Source organism: Pongo pygmaeus, chromosome 2, assembly GCF_028885625.2.
Source record: "Pongo pygmaeus isolate AG05252 chromosome 2, NHGRI_mPonPyg2-v2.0_pri, whole genome shotgun sequence".
NCBI classification, from domain to species: domain Eukaryota; kingdom Metazoa; phylum Chordata; class Mammalia; order Primates; family Hominidae; genus Pongo; species Pongo pygmaeus.
Genome location: NC_085930.1, coordinates 8,902,016 through 8,924,657, shown reverse-complemented (window position 1 = coordinate 8,924,657; position 22,642 = coordinate 8,902,016).

Below are 22,642 nucleotides of genomic sequence, written 5' to 3'. Positions count from 1 at the left end.
TCATACTTCAATCACCTCTTAAAGATCATCCCCCCATCATTGGGAATTAAGTTTTAACATGAGTTTTGGAGAGGATATTCAAAGCATATTGCCAATAAACTATTTACCGCATCATACCCTGTCATGCTGTCTGCCCATCTATCAACTAGATGTTGACAGTCAGGTAAACCTTGGTGTCCAGTTGAAGAAAACAGCATAATGGCCAGCAGTGTTGGTTCCTGAATCATTGTGTAGAACCTGTTTGCCTCTATCACCACTCTCTCTCAAGTCTATCAATGTAACCCTACGCTGAACAATTAGATGAGCAAAAAACTAAACTTCTATTGTGTTAAGCCTCTGAAAGTTCGAGGTTTGCTTGTCTTGGCAATTAGTATCCTTTAATAAAGTAATTGCCAGCTTTTGCTAGAGTATTATCATAACAAGATCTCTAACATGTGTCTCTGTGTTAGCTCTTAGTTGATGGGCACAGGAGAAACAAATATAGCAAGTTGGGAGGCTGAAACAAATTGTTACTGCTTGGTAACACATTTGGTTAAAATTTTCTTCAATAATAAATTGGAAGGCATACCATGTGCCTACTGAGTTGCAACTCTAAGGAAATATGGTTGGAAAGATCCATAGTTAGTTGCGTGTTTCTGATTATTGATTACTTTTACAAGGTATAAACCAAACGAAATTAGCTTGGCAGGAATTGGCCAAGAAGAAAGGAAATAGAAAAATCCAGAAATGAAGGGCCTTAGAGGATTGGGAAAGACAGCTGACAAAAAGTAAATAATAAATTTGAAAACAGATTTCAGTCTTTGCAAGATGTTTTACAAAATATTATATTTATACATAATAATTATACTGGGCTTTGGGAAAATGAAAGGCAGAAGTTAAGAAGTTCATCAAAGTTTTAAAAATGAGGTATTTTGTGTGTGTGTGTGTTAGTTTTTCTTATTGTGTGATACATTATCACTGACAGAGCAGCTGAAAGCAGCACCCACGTATTAGCTCATAGTTCATAAGTCAGTGGACCATGGCATGACTGCGTTCTCATTCTCTGCTCAGGGTATTGTTATAAGACTGGAATAAAAGCATTACCCGGTCTGAGTTCTCATCTGGATGTTCTAGGTGGGGAAAATGTTTCCAAGTTTATTATTTGTGCCAAAATTTAGTTTCTTGTTGTTGAAGGACTGAGGACTCTATTTACATTCTGGCTGTCAGCCAGAGACCACTGTCAGCCTCCACAAGGCACACACTTTCCTTGCCATGTGGCTACCTCTATCCACGTAAACAATGACACATTATTTCCTGCTTGCGCCTCAAATCCCTGAATTCCATTTTTGCAAACAGCTGGAGAAAACACGTTTTAAACATGTTTTAAAGGCCTCTCCTAACTAGGTCAGGGTCCCTGGATTATTTCCCCAACCTTAAAACAACAGACTTGGAATCTTAAATGCAACTGCAAAAGCCCTTCACGGTAATACCTAGACTAGTATTTCATTTAATAACTGGAAGAAGGTGTGTGTACACCAGGGTCCTGGAATCTTGGGGAGCCATCTTATAAGTCTTCTTATCACACTGTAGTCATAAAAAGTATTAAATGTTGTTCATATACTATACTCTTTCCAAGTTGGTTCATATTCTACATTTATGTATTTATTACATGCTTTCAGAAGTTCTATAGTAAAGAAACTATCTTAGATTTATTTGTGACTACCATTCTTTTGTCTCATTCACCTATTAAAACACATCTTTACCACCCACTAGGTGGGCCGTGGGAACCTCTTCTCTAGATCAACTTTCTATTTGCTGAAACCGTGTGTATGAGTGGTTAAGAAAGGGAGGAAAATTAAATTATTATTATTTTATTATCATTATTAGGGATATATTTATTTATTGGAGTCCAAGATAAAAGGTTTCTCTTATTGTGCAAAAATAAAATAAAATTAAATTAAATTAATAAAATTAATAAAATAAAATAAAATGCCCCAAAACTTCTTGTGCAGCTTTCTAATCCCCCAGCAGCCATAACTTAGAAATAGCTCAGTGCCATTATTGTTTTCATAGATTTTTTTCTCTCAATTTTATTTTTTATTCCTTTTCTTTTCTAACAACTGATTTGTCATTGTCTCATCAACTTAAGGCATAAAATAAAAAAATTTAATTTTGAAAGTCTATAAATAGTGGTTGAAAATGTTGTCAGGGACAATTATTCTCATCTCATCACAAAATACTTCTAACTTAATTTACATTTAACTTTAAATATTTAAGTGTCTAATGAATATGACATTGAAACAAACTATTAATTTATCATCGGAATGATGAATTACATAATTTTATTCAAGAACATGATCGTTCACTTTGATTTAAATAAAAGATCTAAACAGAAATGGAATGTTTCTCTATGCATAGCAAGTAAATATTTCTAAATAGAACAACCTTAAAGCGAGAAAATTTTAACATAGAGAAGTAGATTTTTATCTTGAAACTGTGTTTTCTTCTCTAGATAAATAAGTGTCTTTCTCTGTAAAGGAAGAGTTTTGTTACTGCCTTATATCCTTGCTACTCTTTTTGACTATTGTAGTAGTTCATTCTCACACTGCTATGAAAAAATACCTGAAACTGGGTAATTTATAAAGGAAAGAGGTTTAGTTGACCCACAGTTCTGTATTGCTGGGGAGGCAATAGGAAACTTACAATAATGGCAGAAGGCAAAGGAGAAGCAGGCACCTTCTTCACAGGGCAGCAGGACACAGTTAGTGCAAGCTGGGAAAATGCCAGATGCTTGTAAAACCATCAGATCCCTTGAGAACACCCTATCACAAGAACAGCATGGGGGAAAACACCCCCATGATTTAATTACCTCCACCTGCTCCTGCCCTTGACATGTCGTGATTATGGGGATTACAATTTGAGGTGAGATTTGGATGGGGACACAGAGTCAAACCATATCAACTAATAAAAGGAAACAGTATCACAGGACATATTATAAATATCTCAGGGCCTGAACATTTGAGTAATAATTGGTTATCAATGAATGGAGGGACTTGACATCCAAACTAAGCCCTTAGTATTTAAGTTAGAAGTTAATTGGGATACAGTTCTCTCTACGTATGTAAAATAGAGAACAAACTACTACAAGGAAAACAAAATATTGCTTTCCAATGTTCTCAAAATGATAAATCTAATTTCCAACAATACTAGAAATCTATTATACTGGTGCTGTGAATTGTGACTACAGTTTATATTACAATTTTAAATTTATCTGTGGTTAATCTTCTTTTAAACAATTTACCTTAAACTGCCTGTTGGGGCCATGGCTAGCATGCTTGGAAAGTCCAACAGAGTTAAGAGTAAATTAAGGACGTAAATAGTTTGCATACCACTCCTATCCTTTATCTTTTAGAAATGTTACCCATATTCAACCAACAGAGGGAAAAATGAGGTCTAAGAAGGATGAATTGCCAGGTTTTCCTAAGTTGAAGTATGTGGGGTGCATTGCTACCATTCAAGCACTCACATTTCGTTAGCTCACTCATCTGGTGTGATTCCATTTTTATGTCCTAAACTCTCTAGACTGAATGAATGCATGACTGCTATATCAGGCAGCCTGTGCAAAATACTTGACTTCAGCAAATCTTTGACAAGCACCATTCATTAATCTTTGTTTCATAATTCTCACCAGTATGCACAGCCTGCTTTTCTGTTCGTATCTGCAGGTAAATTGGTTTTTCAGAAAATGAAGAGGTCAGCAGAAGATGTTGGAGCACACATTTTTCTGTTGAAACAAATCAGTAGATTTGGACAGCAATGTCAATGGCTAAAATTAGTAGAACTTGCCCATTTTTCAACTGAATCATCAATTTATATTAGCAGCAATATTGTTTGGGTTCCCATGTAGTAACAAAAAAGACTTACTTATACTAAAAATATGGATAACTCTTAGCCTACACACACTTAACGCCTTAAAATATAGTTACAAAGAACAGACTTCAGCTGTCATAAATGTTATTAGTGCCTAATTTTTAGGTCCAAAGGTAAGTTATCAGATTTATCTTTCCCATAACAGTGAATTAGGTACTTGAACAAATACACATGACGAGAACAAATAGAAAAACTGGAGAGTATATGCTGAAAATATATGTTGTAAGATATAGAGCTACCAAGGTAATAAAAGTCTGGATCTGTGAGGAAAAACTAAACAAAACAATACTTTTATTTAAGTATTTGAGGCCCTAATTTACTTAGCAGGCTTATAATCTTAGAGGAAGTTTGAATAGACTCACAAGGCTAGGGGGACAAAAGTTGGAATTTAGGATCTACCAGGGGCTGGGAGCCCTGATGAACCTGACAAGTATTACAGAGGTCACACAAAGAATTATAGCTTAGTAGAAGATATTCAGATAAACAAACCCTTACTAAGACAGAAACACAGCTTCAAATGGTCACAAATGTAGAATGATTAAATTGATTTGGAATTGCTCTTGCCTTAGCTCCCTGGCAGAAGAAAATACAAATGTTCTGTGAAGAACATTTCATCCAGAGCTCAAAATATCTCTACTGTTTTTATCTACAATACCTAGCACTTAATCAAAAATAAGCATGCTTATTCAGCAAGAAAATGTAATATTAGAGACAGACTCAGAGGGAATCTAGATTTAAAAAAATCAGATCTGGATTTTAAAAGATAAGACTATGGTAATATGTTAAAGAAAATATGAGATGAGTTTAAGAAATTTGATACACATCTTTCAAAAACAACCAAATGGAAATTCTAGAGCTGAAGATTATAAATAACAGAAATTAACAAACTGAAAGGTGAGATTGATACATTAATCAGAGCTGGAAAAAATGCAAATGGGAATATGGGTCAGAAGAAATACTCGTAATGAACCATGAATAGGTTGAATAAAAGAATACATAAAAAGTGTACGAGAGACATGGAAGATATAAGTATGACTGGTTTGATAACTATGATAGGTTTATCATACTTGTAATTGAAGTATTTGAAGGAGATAGAGAGAAAATAAAACAGAAGCAATATTTGGTGACATTATGGCTGAGGATTTTCAAAATTTTGGTTGGAGATATTCAGCAACAACACTGTGGAATCAAGGCAAGCTGGCTAAACATACAGCAAGGCATATCTAGGCCAAGCATAGTAATTCTGTTGAAACCGTCCTTCCCTCTAAAACAAAAAGAAAAGAAAACAAAACAAAACCACAACAAACAGGAAAAATGATTTAAAATACCCAAAGAATAAAAAAGCAACACTAAAGCTAAGAGCTGACTCTTCAATAAAAGCCAGAACTATTATAAGACTTCACCTCTTCCTGCATAATTTGCAATGCAATTTCTGTCCTATTTTCATAAATCAGTCAGGCTATTTATTTGTACTTGAGCATAAATAAAGTAATGTTTTATTTGATAAAATTTTATAATAGATCATCTCACTCCTTGTATTTCTTTCATGTCAAAAATTTGCTTATACTTGGCTCTTTGTTCCAGCACCTAAAATACAGAATTAGCCTGCCAACTGCCAAATAATACCCAGTTGTGATTTGACTAAAATCAAACTGAATACCCAAATCAATCTGTGGAATGCAGATATTGTCATAGTACTGAGTTTCCCAATAAGATGTTTATATAATCTTTAATTCCTTACAATAGAGCTCTTGTATATCTTTGTTGGATTTATTTCTAAAAGTGTCTATTTTTGAGCATACGATATGAGTACTTCAAGTTGTTTTCAACATTTTTTGGTAAAAAGAAACGGAGTTGACATGTATTTAGGGCCCTTATAAGAAAATACCTTGCTTAACACCATTTTTTTTTTTAAGTCGATGTTGTTCCATCACCCAGGCTTGAGTGAAGTGATGGGATCATATTCTACTGCAGTCTCAAACCCCTGGGCTCAAGCTATCCTCCTGCCACAGCCTCCTATGTAGCTAGGAGTACTGGAAATAGGCCACCACACCTAGGTAATTTTTGTAGAGACCAAGTCTCTCTATGTTGCCCAGGCTGGTCTTGAACTTCTTACCTCAAGCAAACCTCCCACCTCACCCCCTGAAAGCACTGGCATTAGAGGTGTGAGTCACTTTGCCCAGCCCTAAACATCCTATTAAACAAAATACAAATGGTAGGGACTTTTTTTTAATGTATAGTTTCAGATCTACTCAAAATGTGACCTGTGAACTGAGGCTGTTCTACCCAGTGTTCACTGCTCATCTGCAAGGAAGTACGTGAAGAAATTCACAATAAGCATAGCAAAATTTTCATAGAAATGTAGAATTGTCACAGCATCCTAGTGTATTATTACTGTATTATAATTATATTTTACAAAAAAAGGGTCATAAATGGTTTTTCAAAAAACTTCTGGCCCTTTACCACAGGTCATTTGAGAAGTGTGAATGTTAATACCATCTGCTGGAAAAGACAGCTTTGTTTACATTATTTCCCAGTTTTACTGCTTCATCTTTCCTGGAGTGGTGACTGATTGCCCCTTTCCTACCTGCAACCACGGAGGGAGACTATCTTCAATTTCCCATCTAGGGATTCTATATTGCCATGTGAACCCTTACTCAGCTTTTAGCAATTCATTAAAGTATTGGTTCTTTTATTCTTATGTACTTGATAGTGGCCACATATATCTCCAGTTGGTCTCTCCTCGGCTTTCAGGTTGTATTGCTGTTCTGTGATCTCAGCTCTGATATGGGTTTAAAAGAAGTTATTACTTTATAGTTCTCCTAGCCTTTTCGCTTCCATAGTTCAGAGAGGAGTGATGCACTTGTCCAATTATGTAACGTTTACACACTATTCTGGCACTTTACCTCTCTTATTTAGTCCAAATCCAACAATTAAATATATTTAATGATTATCCACAAACCTTATGCTGAAGCTTCTTCTCAAATCATTTTTTGTTGTCTGAAGGTCATTCTCTAAGAGTTTCTCAAGAAGTTCTTATGGGAACAATTATTCCTGAGTTCTTGCATTTTCATAACCGTTCATAGCCATTGTACTTGAAGGAGAATTTGGCTGGCTACAGTGTCTTTGATATGCTTTCTGTTTTTGAAACCATTTTTAAAAGTTTCCCTATTGGTTTTAGAAGTGTAATGAAAATCTATTATAATTTTCTGCCTTTCTTTGTCAGGATATCCAAGAAATTATTGTTTAACTTTATTTTCCAACAGTGTCATTAGAATATATCTCAGTATTCATAATAGTGATTAAAATTTTTAGGTGTAGAGTGTGGCTTCCTAGGATGGCAGTTATTCTTTTTTAGCATAGTACTATTTTTTAGTTTACATTGTTGCTGTTATAAATAATCTGTCCACCTAATGCAATCCTTTCAAGATTCCTTTTAAGATGGTCACTCCCCCCACCCAGAATTCTGCTCCTTTTAAGAATTTGTCATTGCCTTTTATTTTCTGCAATATTATTACAAATGTCTACGTGTAGATTTCTTTTCTAATTGTTCCTGTTTAGAATAAATTGGAATCTTTGATTCTATGGCATAATAGTTTTCATCAGTTCTGAAAATAGCCATTGTCTTTCACATATTGTCTATTTCTCATTATTTCTCTCTTCTTTTGTATTCTGTACAAATGCATATTAGATGATTCCTATTTCTACTATATATTTTTTTCTTTTTTATTGAGATGGAGTCTCACTGTCGCCCAGGCTGGAGTGCAGTGGCACGATCTTGGCTCACTGCAACCTCCGCCTTCCTTGTTCAAGAGATTTTCCTGCCCCAGCCTCCCGAGTAGTTGAGATTACAGGCCCCCGCCACCAGGCCCAGCTAATTTTTGTATTTTTTTAGTAGAGACAGGGTTTCACCATGTTGGCCAGGCTGGTCTCGAACTCTTAACGTTGTGATCCGCCTGCCTCGGCCTCCCAAAGTGCTGGGATTACAGGTATGAGCCACTGCATCCAGCCTATGCCTACTGTATTTTTCATATGTTTAAATCTGTGTTTTCAATTTGGAATAAATTTCATTGACTTTTTTCAGCTTACTAATTGTGTTTTCAGTTTTTCTCTAAATAGTTGTAAAACCAGTCTATATTATTTTTATTTTAGTTAATATGTTTTTTACTTCTAGGTGACCTTTGTGTTTATAGATTTGCTTCTTATTCAAATGTACCTAGATCATTCTGACACTCTTTTGTGTCAGAAACTCTGACTCAGGATATGCATTTTCTTGTCAACTTAATTTTTTGTTAATATTCTATTTTTAAAAATGAATCTTGGAGATTATTTGAAGGCTTGACTTAAAGTTTTGTGGGTTTATTTATTTATTTATTTATTTTTTGAGACTGTTTCTGTTGTTTCTCTCAGGTAAGTATAGCAAGGGCCTGACTAGGACCACTTCCAGCTCAATCTTCATCTTGTTATTTCAGCACTACTTCATACATTCTGGTGTCAAGCAAGTTTGGAAGCAGAATGTAGTTAAGAAATCCCAGGAGACATATTTATACTTTTTCAAGAAAGTGTCCCAAAATCTCCTTCTGTATTTTAGGATTTTTTGAGACATACTCAGTTGAAGGTAAAGCCTTCCCAGAGTTCCAACTTTAGAAAGATCTTTTTGATCCAATCCCCTGTCTAGACTTTGCCCTGTTTATAGTGCACAGACTGTTAAGCCAAAGTTCCAGGCCACCTCAGACAAAAGGTCAGCAAATGCTTCTAGAGCAATTTAGTGCTTTCTTATGTCTGTTGAATTGCATATTATTTTCAATTTGGGGGATTCTTATTTTCTTATTACTCTATGCATTTTTTAAAGATGAATTTTAAAATTTTATCCAGCATATTTTGTGTTCCACATTGGAAATTTTTACCACGATGTGTAGTTTGGGATTCTACTTAAAATAGAAACATGATTGCCTCTTCCGCAGAGAACTTTTGAGATGGGATTATTAAATTAGAGCATAAATTTATTTGAGGTTTAGGTTTATAGAAATTTTACACCTTATTGGTCTGCATTTCTGCATAATGGGAGACATCTCACCTGTCCTCCTCGGGCCCACAGTTATATTTATAAAACCATTTTTTCCCCATGACTTTTCATTGTAAAGAGCCACTTATCTTCCAATTGCTGTTTCTGACCCTTTTGTTTTTTGGGATTTAGATATTATGTTCCCAATTTTGTTATTTTGGAAAACTTTGCTGAAAGAAATTACATTAACATTTGTATTAAATATTAATAAAACAACTGGACTCGATATATGGAATTTATCATTTCTGAGGGAATAAATCTATTTAATATATCAAAGAATACATTTTCTATAACAGAGAGAAAGTACAAATAGAATGAATATGTGTGATGAATTTGCAATGTCTGCCATCGTTCTTTTATTGTACAGGAACAACAGAGCAAAAATAATTCAAGTTCTTCCATTGTGTTTGTACTTCCCAGTGAGTAATACTATCTCTTCCATTTTTGTCTTTGGACTCCAGTGTATCTTTTATGTTAATTTATCATGTTTAATAGGTGAGAGGTTTGTGTTTTGCCTTAGAAAAGAACTGATAAAATTTGCATTGTACAATACCCAAGAGATGATGATGGCATTTTCTCTTGTTCATTTTATATTACAGTGTTCTGAAATGTATTATCGATGGAACTCTACACAAAAAGACTATTTAAGAGATTATATTGTTCTTCATTGCGTAGTAATCTGTGACATACTAAAAGCATATGACTGCTCCATGCTTTTAATTATTAAAACTATACCTATATAAAATGGATTTTAGCATATAGGAATTTCATTTATATTAAAACACAGAAGAAACTAATAATATAATTTAATACTTATACATTTCCAAAACTCCTTCAATTAAAGTATAATATATTGAAATGCTATTGGAAAGCTTATAAAAATATATGACAATTTTTATTGGCAAGCTACTTATTAAAATAGACTATAAATTGTTTTCTTCATGATATGTGTAACACTTTCTTATTAGAGATAGCTTTCATATCTTTAAGCGAGCAGCTTTTCTCTTTTAACACATTTTAAGATGACTTATAGAATTGTTTTGAATTTTCTACCACTTAAGTTTCCATTTTCTGGGTGGATACCTGATAGAAATAATCCATGTCAAAGTATGTCTTATGCACTATTATTAGCTTACACTTACAGATCTTATACTTTATAAAACACTTAATTAATTTTTGCATTATCCATTCCGGTTAACGTATTTATATTAATAGATTCTCATGGAGATATAATATCCTAAATAATAGATGAAATTTTAAACACTCTCTCAGGTAAGTATAGCAAGGGCCTGACTAAGACCACTTGCAGCTCAATCTTCAACTCGTTATTTCAGCACTACTTCATACATTCTGGTGTCAAGCAAGTTTGGAAGCAGAATGTAGTTAAGAAATCCCAGGAGACATATTTATATTTTTTCAAGAAAGTGATGGTTTATATATAAGAGCAAGCAGTTCTTTTTTGTTTTTAATTTTATTTTACTTTAAGTTCTGGGATACATGGGCAGAATGTGCAGGTTTGTTACATAGGTATACATGTGCCATGTTGGTTTCCTGCTCCTATGAACCCATCATCTAGGTTTTAAGCCCCACATGCATTAGGTATTTGTCCTAATGAAGAGCAGACAGGTCTTTTACTATTCCCCACCTTCTTACTCCATTGACAGAGATGGCCAGGCATCTAAACATTGCCCTTACACAATCAAAAGCACATACATTGGCAGAACCCTGCTGATGAAAAATATAAGCATTACATAAACAGAGAAGAAGAACACAACTTTTGCTTATTCACTTTTGAAAAATAAATTTCTATTAAAACTCTGAAAATGTGCAGACAGAATATATATAAATTTGTGTATATGAATATATGTGTATATACATATATATGCACTCAAACTAAAATGACATAGTCTATATTTTAAATCCTGCTGGACTTTAGTCTAAAAATTCATAATAGCATTTGATTTTTAAATACAATGAAGTAAAAATCAACCAGATCTAGCCCAGAGTACTCACAATCTTCGTAATTGCAATTTTAATTCACTTTAGAACTATTTATTCTAGTTACTTACTTTTTATTTTATTTTTTTTGAGACAAAGTCTCGCTTTTGTCGCCTAGGCTGGAGTGCAATGGCACGATATCAGCTCACTGTAACCTCTGCCTCCTGGGTTCAAGCGATTCTCCTGCCTCCTGGGTTCAAGCGATTCTCCTGCCTCAGCCTCCCAAGTAGCTGGGATTACAGGTGCCCGCTAACACACCTAGCTAATTTTTGTATTTTTAGTAGAGATGGGATTTCACCATGTTCGCCTGGCTGGTCTTGAACTCCTGACCTCAGGAGATCCACCCACGTTTGCCTCCCAAAGTGCTGGGATTACAGGCATGAGCCACCGCACGCGGCCTATTCTAGTTACTTTCTTTTCCCTTTAAGAATAACATAAATTAACTTTGGATATAGTTTGGATATCTGTACTCTCCAAATCTCACGTTGAAATGTGACCCCCAGTATTCATGGGGCCCGGCTGGGAGGTGTTTGAGTCACGGGGGCAGATATCTCATGTATGGCTTGGTGCCCTCCTTATGGTAATGAGTGAGTTCTTGCTCTATTTGTTTGCAAGAGAACTGATTGTTTAAAAGAGCCTGGCTCCTCTTCCACCTGTTTCTCTAGCTTCCTCTCTTGCCCTGTGACACATCTGTGCTCACCTTGTCAACTGCCATGGTAGAAGCTACAAGAAGCCTCACCAAAAGCTGACCAGATACTAGTGTCATGCTTGTGTGACCTGCAGAACTGTGAGCCAAATAAACATCTTTTCCTTATAAATTTTCCAGTCTCAGGTATTCCTTTAGAGCAGTGCAAAATGGACTAACAACCTTAATAAAGCATTAAAAAAGTGCCAAAATGTATTACAATTGCTCTGTTACTTAAAAGCTTATGTTGTACTCTCAATTATATGATTAAACACATTTTAAGAAAAACAATTTAGTATTTAATTGATAGGAACTATCAATCATAAATTTTGTGGTAATATTCAAATACTAAACATTTATAGTCTCATGCTGGCTAACAGAAAATCTTTGGAAATTATGTAACTTAAGATCTTACAGAATTATATTAGAGAGACACCCTAGATCTTCTAGTTGTACAATCTAATGTCCTTTAGAAAGGAAACAGTTATAGAAGTGTAGTGTTATTTCTGAGGCCTCTGTTCTGTTCCATTGGTCTATATACCTGTTTTGGTACCAGTATCATCCTCTTTTGGTTACTGTAGCCTTGTAGTATAGTTTGAAGTCAGGTAGCATGATGCCTCCAGTTTTGTTCTTTTTGCTTAGGATGGTGGTGGCTATGCGGCACTATTTACAATAGCAAAGACTTGGAATCAACCCAAATGTCCATCAATGACAGACTGTATTAAGAAAACACGGCACTTACACACCGTGGAATACTATGCAGCCACAAAAAAGGATGAGTTCATGTTCTTTGCAGGGATATGGATGAAGCTGGAAACCATCATTCTAAGCAAACTACCACAAGGACAGAAAACCAAACACTGCATGTTCTCACTCTTAGGTGGGAACTGAACAATGAGAACACTTGGACACAGGGCGGAGAACATCACACACTGGGGCCTGTTGGGGGGTGGGGGGCAGGGAGAGGGATAGCAATAGGAGATATACCTAATGTAAATGACAAGTCGATGGTTGCAGCAAACCAATATGGCACATGTATACCTATGTGCACATTGTGCACATGTACCCTAGAACTTAAAGTAAAATTAAAAAAAAAGAAAGGAAACATATTTAAACAAGACGTTCCCTCCAAAATACTATTAAATTTTAAAAATGAGTAATACTTAATGTTATCACAGTAAAATAAAAATCTATATATTTATATAACATTTACTTATTACACATGATTTCAATTTTTCTAATATGCTCATTTCTTCAAACTATGGTTACAAATACAAGTTCATGAGGAATGCAAATGTATTCATGTGTGTAAGAGTAGTAGTATATTTATAGATAAAATAGACAAGATATTTTTGAACTCATAAATACAATCATATATAAATTTTTAAAAATTTGGATTCCAATAATTCATTAATCAAAAATTGATCTAATAGAGTATTTGGTGGGATAGTGTACACTAACAAAATTTAACTAAAATTTTGGGTTTAAAAATTAACTTTACTTTGTAAATTTCAAGTAGTACATTAAGACATCATGTCTACTTTCAAAACATGTTTGCTTACATAAATATTAAAGATATGCTACTAAATAAACTCATATTGTAGCCCAATGGTTATACAGTTTTCTGTCTTGGTGATTATAAATAAGAGACCTAGGCTATCTTTGATTCTTTAGTTGGAATTTAGCCCAAAGGCAAAAGGTAGATTGAATAGCGTCTTTTTGTTTTTTTCTTTGGCACAGGTGGTTCATCAAAATCCAATCTGTGAAGATGCAAGATATTCAGAATTCTCTTATTCTGTCTACTACTCTCATGATATAGGTACTAAGAGAAGAGCATGGGTAAATTGTGTGACACTGAGGTTTGGGATATGAATAATCCTGTTATGTAGGGTGTGAGCGTAATATCCATGTAACAAACTCACACATGTACTCTCTGAACCTAAAATACAATTTGAGATTTAAAAAGAAGAAGAAGGAGGAGGAGAAGGAAGAGGAGGAGGAGAAGGAGGAGGAGGAAGAGAAGGAGAAAGAAGGAGAAGGAGAAGAAGGAGAAGAAGAGAGGGAAGGGAGAGGGAAGGGAGAGGGAAGGGAGAGGGAGAGGGAGAGGGAGAGGGAGAGGGAGAGGAAGAAGGAGAAGGGACCAAAGAACTCTAACAGGACTGGGGTGGGAGTTTTTATCTCTTCTTTCGTGACCTTCAATTACAAATGTGTCCAAAATATATGTATTTAAATGTAGATATGTTTCCAAAAGTTCTCTGAACACATCAGAGGGCTCTTTTTTAGAGAGAGAAGGTCTGTGGGGCTCTAAGATCAGCGAAAGGGCAACATGGAAAGAAGGACTAGAGAAGTAGAGTTATCCTGTATCCCCTTTGGGAGTGTGGCTGAATTACCTTGACATGACATATCATGACATTTTATAGAAACTTTGCCTTTCAGCTGTGAGGGATCTGACAAAAAGATTTAATAACCTCTCCTTGCTCACTTCATACCACTGACAATTAGTTCTCTTGTAAAATTTACTAATGTTTTGTCTTAAAATTTTTTTTATTTTTAAAATTTAATTTTTGTGAGTACATAGTATATATCTATGAGTATATAGTATCTACCACATATCTACCATATATCTATGGTAGATACTATATATCTACCATATATAGTATATACTATGTATCTACCATAGATATTATGTATCTATGAGGTACATGAGGTACATGAGATATTTTGATACAGGTATGCAATGTGTAATAATCACATGATGGAAAATGGCATATCCATCTCCTCAAGCATTGATCCTTTGTGTTCAAATGTGTTCAAATTATACTCTTAGTTATTTTAGACTGTACAATTACATTATTATTGAGCATAGTCACCCTGTCATGCTATCAAAAACTACATTTTATTCATTCCTTCTAACTATTTTTTGTACCTATTAACCATCCCCACCTCTCACCCATTTCCCCACTACCCTTCCTAGCCACCTGTAACCACCATTCTACTCTATCTCCATGAGTTCAATAGTTATGATTTTTAGATCCCACAAACAAGTGAGAACTTGTGATGTCTCTCTTTCTGCGCATGGCTTATCTCACTTAACATAAAGACTTCCAGTTCATCTTTCTGCAAATGAGAGGAACTCATTCTTTTTATGGCTGAATAGTACTCCATTGTGTTTAAGGACCACATTTTCTTCATCTATTCATCTGTTAATGGACACTTAGCTTGCTGCTACCAAATCTTGGGTGTTGTGAACAGTGCCGCAACATACATGGGAGTGCAGATATCTCTTTAATGTACTGCTTTCCTTTACTCTGGGTATATACCCGGCAGTAGGATTGCTGGATCAAATAGTAGCTCTATTTTTAGTTTATTGAGGAACCTCCAGACTGTTCTCTATAGTGATTGTACTAAGTTAAATTCCACCAACAGTTTATGATTTTTCCCTTTTCTCCACCTTTTGGCCAGCATTTGTTATTGCTTATCTTTTGAATATAAGCCATTTTAACTGGGGTGAGATGATATCTCATTATGATTTTGATTTGCATTTGTCTGATAATCAATGATATTGAGCACCTGTTCATATACCTGTTTGCCATTAATATGTCTTATTTATATGTCTATTCAAACACTTTGCCCATTTAAAATCAGATTATTAAAGTTATTAATCCCTTGTCAGATGGGTAGTTCGCAAATAGTTTCTCTCATTCTGTGAGTTATCTCTTCACTTTGTTGATTGTATCCTTTGCTGTGCAAAAATTTTTTAACTTAATGTGATCCCATTTGTCTATTTTTGCTTTAGCTACTTGTGCTTGTGAGGTATTACTCAATAAATTTTTGCCTAGACCAATGTCCTGGAGATTTTCCCCAATGATTCTTGTAGTAGTTGCATAGTTTGAGGCTTTAGATTTAAGTCTTTAATCCATTTTGATTTGGTTATTATATAAGGTGAGAAATAGGGGTCTAGTTTCATCCTTCTGCATATGGGTATCCATTTTCCCAACACCATTTATTGAGAAGACTGTTTTTTCCTTAATGCATGTTCTTGGCACACTTGTCAAAAATTAGTTCACTGTTGGTGTGTGGATTTGTTTTTGAGTTTTCTATTCTGTTCTATTGGTCTATGTGTCTGTTTTTATTCCAGTACCATGGTGTTTTGGTCACTATAGCTCTGTAGTATAATTTGAAATCAGGTAATGTGATTCTTTCAGTGTTGTTCTTTTTGTTTGGATAGCTTTGACTATTCTGGGTCTTTTGTGATTCCACATAAATTTTAGAATTTTTTTTCTATCTGTGAAGAATATCATTGGTATCTTGATAGTGATTGTATTGAATCTTTAGATTGCTTTGGGTAGAATGCACATTGTAACAATATTAATTCTTCAAATCCATGAACATGGACTATTTTTTCCATTTTTTTGATGTCCTCTTCAATTTCTTTCATCAATGTTTTATAGTTTTCATTATAGAGATCTTCTACTGCTTTAAGTAAATTAATTCCTAGGTATTTCATTTTATTCATGGCTATTATAAATGGGATTACACCTTTTTTCTTATTAAGATTGTTCAATGTTGCCACATAGAAATACTACTGTTTTTTATATTTTGATTTTGTGTCCTGCAAATTTACTGAATTTGTTTATTAGCTCTAGTAGTTTTCTGGTGATGTCTTTAGGTAATTTTTAAATTGTAAGGTAATATAGACTGCAAAAAAAAGGATAATTTGACTTATTCCTTTCCAATTTGGATTATTTTTATTTATTCCTTTAGTTTGATTGCTCTAGGTAGGACATCCAGCACTATGTTGAATAACAATGGTGAAAGTGGGAATCCTTGTCTTGTTCCAGATATTAAAGGAAAGACTTTTAGTTTCTCTTCATTCAATATCATACTACTTGTGGGTCTGATATTTATGGCTTTTATTATGTTGAGGTGTGTTTTTTCTATACCCAGTTGTTTTATTTATTTTTTTTTTATCATGAAGGGAAGTTTAATTTTATCAAATGCTTTTTTGTAGCATCAGTTGAAATGGTCATATGTTTTTGCCCTTCATTCTGTTGATATGATGTATCATATTGATTGATTTGCATATATTGAACCATCCTTGCATCCCAGGGATAAATTCACTTGATTATGATGAATGATCTTTCCAATTTATTGTTAAATTCAGTTTGCAAGTATTTTGCTGAGGATTTTTGCATCAATATTCATCAGAGATATTGGCCTGTAGTTTTCTTTTTTGATTTGTCTTTGTCTGGTTTTGGTATCGGGGTAACACTGGCCTCATAGAATGAATGTGAAAGTATTTCATCCTCCTGTATTTTTTGAAATAATTTGAGTAGGACTGGTATTGATTCTTTTTTAAATGTCTGGTAGAATCTAGTATTGAAGCCATTGGGTCCTGGGTTTTTCTTTACTGGGAGACTTTTTGTCATGGCTTTGATCTTGTTACTTTTTATTGGTCTATTTGTATATTTTAATTCCTTCATGTTTTAATCTTGGTAGAGGGTATGTGTCTATGAATTTATTAATTTCTTCTAGATTTTCCAACTTGTTGCCATATAGTTGCTTATAGTAGCCTCTAATAATCTTTTGAATTACTGCTGTATCAGTTGTAATGTGCCCTTTATTTGCTATGATTTTATTTATTTGGGCCTTCTCTCTTTTTTTCTTAGTCTGGCTAAAGGTTTGTCAATTTTGTTTAACTTTCTTAAAAACCAACTTTTGTTTATCTTTTGTATTATCTTCTTCATTTTAAATTCATTTATTTCTGCTTTGATCTTTACTATTCCTTTTCTTCTCCTAATTTTGGGTTTGGTTTTGCTCTTGCTTTTCTAGTTCTTTAAGATGCATTATTACATGTTTTTTAAAGTTTTTCTTCTTTTTTGATGTAGATACTTATAACCTTCTCTCCTAGTATTGCTTTGACTATATCCTATAGGTTTCAGTATGTTGTGTTTATCATTTGTTTCTGCAAATTTTTCAATTTTCTTCTTTATTTCTTCTTGTTTTGTGACCTAACATATGGATTGGTTACTGCTTCCTTATTTGGTGAGGTCAGGTTTTCTTTGATGGTCTTAATACTTGCAGATATTTATCTGTGTCTGGGAGTTGAAGAGTTAGGCATTTAAATTAGTCTTTGTAGACTGGGTTTGTTTGTACCTCTTGTTCTTGGGAAGGCTTTCCAGACAGATATTTGAAAAAACTTGAGTGTTGTGATCTAAGCTGTATCTGCTTTAGGGGTCACCCCAAGCCCAGTAACGCTATGGTTCTTGCAGACTCATAGAGGTACCAGCTTGATGGTCTTGAACAATATCCAGAATAATTTTCTAGATGACCAGGCAGAGACTCTTGTTCTTGTCCTCTACTTTCTCCCAAACAAACAGGGTCTCTATTTCGGTTCTAATCCACCTGTAGCTGGAGGTAGAGTGACATAAGCATGACTATGGTCACCACCACAAGGACTGCACTAGGTCAGACATTAAACCAGAACAGCACTGGGTCTCACTCAAGACCTGCTATAACCACTCCCTGGCCACTGCCCATGTTTGCTCAAGATCTGGGGACTCTACAACCAGTAGAGGGCAAACACAACCAGGCCTATGTCCTTCACTTTATGGCAGTGAGTTTCCCAGGCCCTGGGTGGACCTAAAGATGCCTTCAGAAGCTAAGGACTGCAGTAAAAAAAATCTTAGAAGTCTACATAGTATTCCATTGTACTGTGGCAGAGCTAGCACTCACATCAAAAGATGCAGTTACTTGCATTTTTCATATCCAGAATTTCTGCTTAACACAGAGAATTACAGAGAACTGAATTTCCACTCTTCTCTCCCCTTTCAAAAGGCAGAAGAGTCTTACTCTATGGTTATGATCATTACAGGCCCATGGGCAGTACTAGCAGATTACCACTGATGTTCCCTTAAGGCCCAAGGGCTATTCAATCAGCTTGTGGTGAATGCTGCCTGGCCTGAGACTCTTCAGGACAGCAGATTCCCTTCTGGGCCTGATTAGATTTAGAAATGTCATTCAAGAGCCAAGTCCTGCATTTGGGATTCTAAGAGCCTCCTAGTTGCTCTACCCTGCTGTGGGTGAGCTGTTAACTAAGGTGCAAGACAAACTTTCCCCCTGCCTTTCTTAAGCATAAGGAGTCTTGCCTTAACACCACCATAACTGGTAATGCGCTGAGTCACACCTGAAGCCAGTAAGTATCAGAGGCTCACCAGAGGCCCTTGATGTAAGACCTGGATATCACTGCTGGTTGTTCAGGGCCCCAGGGCTCTTCAGTTAGCAGGTTATAAATTCTGCTAGGGCTGGGTCTTTCCTTTCAATGAAGCAGGTTCCCTTCTGGCCCAGGGTGTGTCTAGAAATGTCATCCAGTAGCTGGGGCTTGGAAAGGAGGCCTCATGACTCTGACTGGTGCTCTATCCTGCAGTGGCTGAGCTGTTATTCAAGATATAAGACAATGTCTTTCCTACTCTTCTCACTCCCCTCCTCACTAGAAGCTCCTTTTGAAGCTGTGGGCTGTGCATCTGGGGGTTAAGTAGTGGGGTGATGCCAGGACTCCTTTGGCTGCCCTAGCTGGTGTCTCAGTATGTCACATGCCCCCATGTCACTGGTTGTCAGCCAAGTTCAGCAGTAGGACTTGCCTAGGAGTTGCATTCTTCATGGCTAGATGGCGTTTAACATTAGGTACGGCCCCTGAGCACTTTAGCCCATGGTGGCGAGGTTTGTGGGAACTCAAATTCAGACTGCTGGAATCAGGGATTCCCCCCTGGCAAGGGTTGGTTTAAATGCTCCCTCGTAGGTTGGAGTCAGTTGAATTTGGTCCAGTTTTGCCATCTGCTATAACAGAGCAACACTGAGTTCAATGCCTTACAACTGTTGTACTCCCCCTCTCCTGAGTTCACAGAATCACTCTCTGCATCATGCCGCTGCTGCTACAGGATGGGAGAATGGTGGTATCAGTGATTGAAGACTGTTTTTCCTACCTCTTCTGTGCCTTTTTCAATGCTGTGGAGTTAAAACTAGGTACTGTGAGTGCTCGCCTTATTTTTGGTTCTTATGATAGTGCTAGTTTGTGTAGATAGTTGTTAAATTGGTAATTGATTTTCTTGCAGGCAGCAAGGGTGATCAGTTAAGCCTTCTATTCTGCCATCTTGCTCTACCCTGCTGTTTTTAAATATTTATTAAATCAGTCTCATCCTCTGTATTACCACTGCCCTAATGTGGACCATTATCAAGTTTTCATGGATTATTACAACAGCCTCTCTTCATGCTGCAGTCTTAAACCCTTCCATTTTTCCCTGCAGAGAAATGCCAAAGTAACATGTCCTAAAATACAAGCTCATAGGAAATGTATTACTCTCACATGTAGTACAAAGTTCAGGCTCTTCACTGTGAAGCATTCTGCATGGTACATATGAGCTGTGCAAATGCCTGTTGAAGAAACAAATGGACAATAAATAAAGAGGTGAACAAGGCAAATAAGGCATAATCAGATTCCTTCATGCTTTCTTGTCTTCATCTTTTATCTTTTTTTATTGTGTACTTTTGCCTTCCACATTGATCTCTCCTTAGAACTACTCTCTCTTTCTTTGCCTTGCTAATACCGAATACCTAGTCAACTTTTTTTTTAGACTGAATCTTGCTCTGTCACCCAGGCTGGAGTGTGGCGGTGCAATCTCGGCTCACTGCAACCTCCGCCTCCCAGATTCAAGCAATTCTCTGCCTCAGCCTCCTGAGTAGCTGGGATTATAGGCACCCACCACCATGCCTGACTAATTTTGTATTTTTAGCAGAGATGGGGTTTCACCATCTTGGCCAGGCTGGTCTTGAACTCCTGACCTTGTGATCCACCTGCCTGGGCCTCCCAAAGTGCTGGGATTACAGCTGTGAGCCAGCGTGCCTGGCCACCTCATCAATTTTTAAGACTCAGTTTAGAAATAATCTCTTCACTGAAGTTTTCTGGACCCCTCCTCTTGCCTTCCTCTCCCCACAGCATTTCAACTGTTGGAAACCTTTCCTCATATTGATTCATATTAGCCTATTAATATTGTTTGGAAATTTGTCCTCTCCAAGACTCATGTTGAAATGCGATTTCCAGTGTTAGAGGAAGGGCCTTGTGGGAGGTGTTTGTTTGGGTCATGGGAAGGGATCCCTCATGAATGGCTTGGTGCCCTCCCCATTGTAACGAATTCACATGAGATCTGGTTGTTTAAAAAGGGACCTGGTACCTCTTTCTCTCTTTCTTACTTGGTCTCTCCATGTGAGATGCTGAGTCTCCTTTTGCTTTCACCATGATTGTAAGTTTCCTGAGGCCTCACCAGAAGCAGATACTGGTGCCATGCAGCTTGCACAGTCTGCAGAACTGAGTTAAAACAAACCTCTTTTCTTTATAAATATATATAAATATTAACCAGCCTCACGTATTCCTTTATAGCAATATAAATGTACTAATACACCTATGTATATGTCTACCTCTGAACACAGCTCCACCGCTTTTTAGCCATTTATTTTCATGTCTCTCGTTATACTAATTTCCTTAAGGACAGAGATCATATCATATATAAATTTTTGCATCCTAACATGCAATTCACTCTTTTACCTCACTTATAGTTATTTAATACATGTTTATAGAATGAATGCAGAGTTGAATAACTTAACTAATAGTAAACAACAATCGTATTTTTCCAATCTGTGTGTGTCTGGGGGAAGAATTAATGAACACAATTTCTGCCTTTTAAAATTTGTCAGTTATAATTGTTAACTTTTTTCTGAAAAACATAAATATATTCAGCTGAAAACTTTCATATAGGGTACATTTATAAATATTACCACTTCTTTGTTTTTATTCAGAAAAATGCCAAAGATGTTGAATATTTTACAAATATACTCTATGGGAAAATCCTGGAATGATCTGGTTATGCTTTATTCAAAGGTTTTGGAGTTCTTTTATTCCCATATTTGACTGGAATTATGATTTTATATGGAATGTTATGCATATATTCTGTCAAGAAAGTTTATTTAAATTGTGTGAGAGAATTAAATGTATTAACATGTCTTGGCATGCTGCTTTAGGTAAATTCTTGAGTCATTTATGACATATTAAGGTGGTATTGTTCACATTGGGGTTACAGCAACAGATAAACAATATTCACACATTATGGGAGGTATTTTATGGAGTAACACATAAATTATGTAAGAAAGGTTAGTGAGACCAAAGTCAGTGAACCAAGAGAGGAGTGCTAAGAGATGGGTAGGAGAGGTAGACAGGGGTTAAAATGAGTAGTTTAGACTGAATTATTATTGCAAGAGAAGCCACTGGACGATTTTTCAACAGAAGAGTAATAAGAAGATAGACCAAAGGACGTGCTGTTGTCTTAGATGTTAAACATTAAAAATAAGTGAAGGAAAGATAAAAAACAAGGGTCTTTCCTTGAGAAACAAGGTGTGTGAATGGTAATATCATTTATTAGGCTGATGCAATACTAAGAGAGGAAATACTCCAGAAAAAAACTAGGCAGAGAGTGGAGATCAAGAATTGAGATAAAATCATGTTGGGTTTGAGAAGCCTATTATCAAAAATGCAAGTGAATATGCCTTCTAAGGGCTGTGTCAACAGATCAATTATGAGAACCTTAGGAGAGCATAATATATGTTAAATTATTAATATGTACTGTGACTTAATGTGTTACCTTTCTCAAGTAATATATTTTCATTTTAATGAGTTTTCACTAAACACTTTGACCCAGATAAATTGCTCTAATACTCACCATACCAACCATGTATCAGACTATGAGAGTTGAGTGCTGTGGTAGGCAATTATTATTTTGAAAGACATAGGCACCCCACCACTCTACTAAAACACAGGTCTCATAGTTGCCCAGTTGAGTAGTCTACCTCATCTTCTTTCCCAAAATCACTTTTCCACACTCACATTTCCAGAAGACAGCCTTGGGAAATATGAATCCCCCACATATGCCCATCAAGAG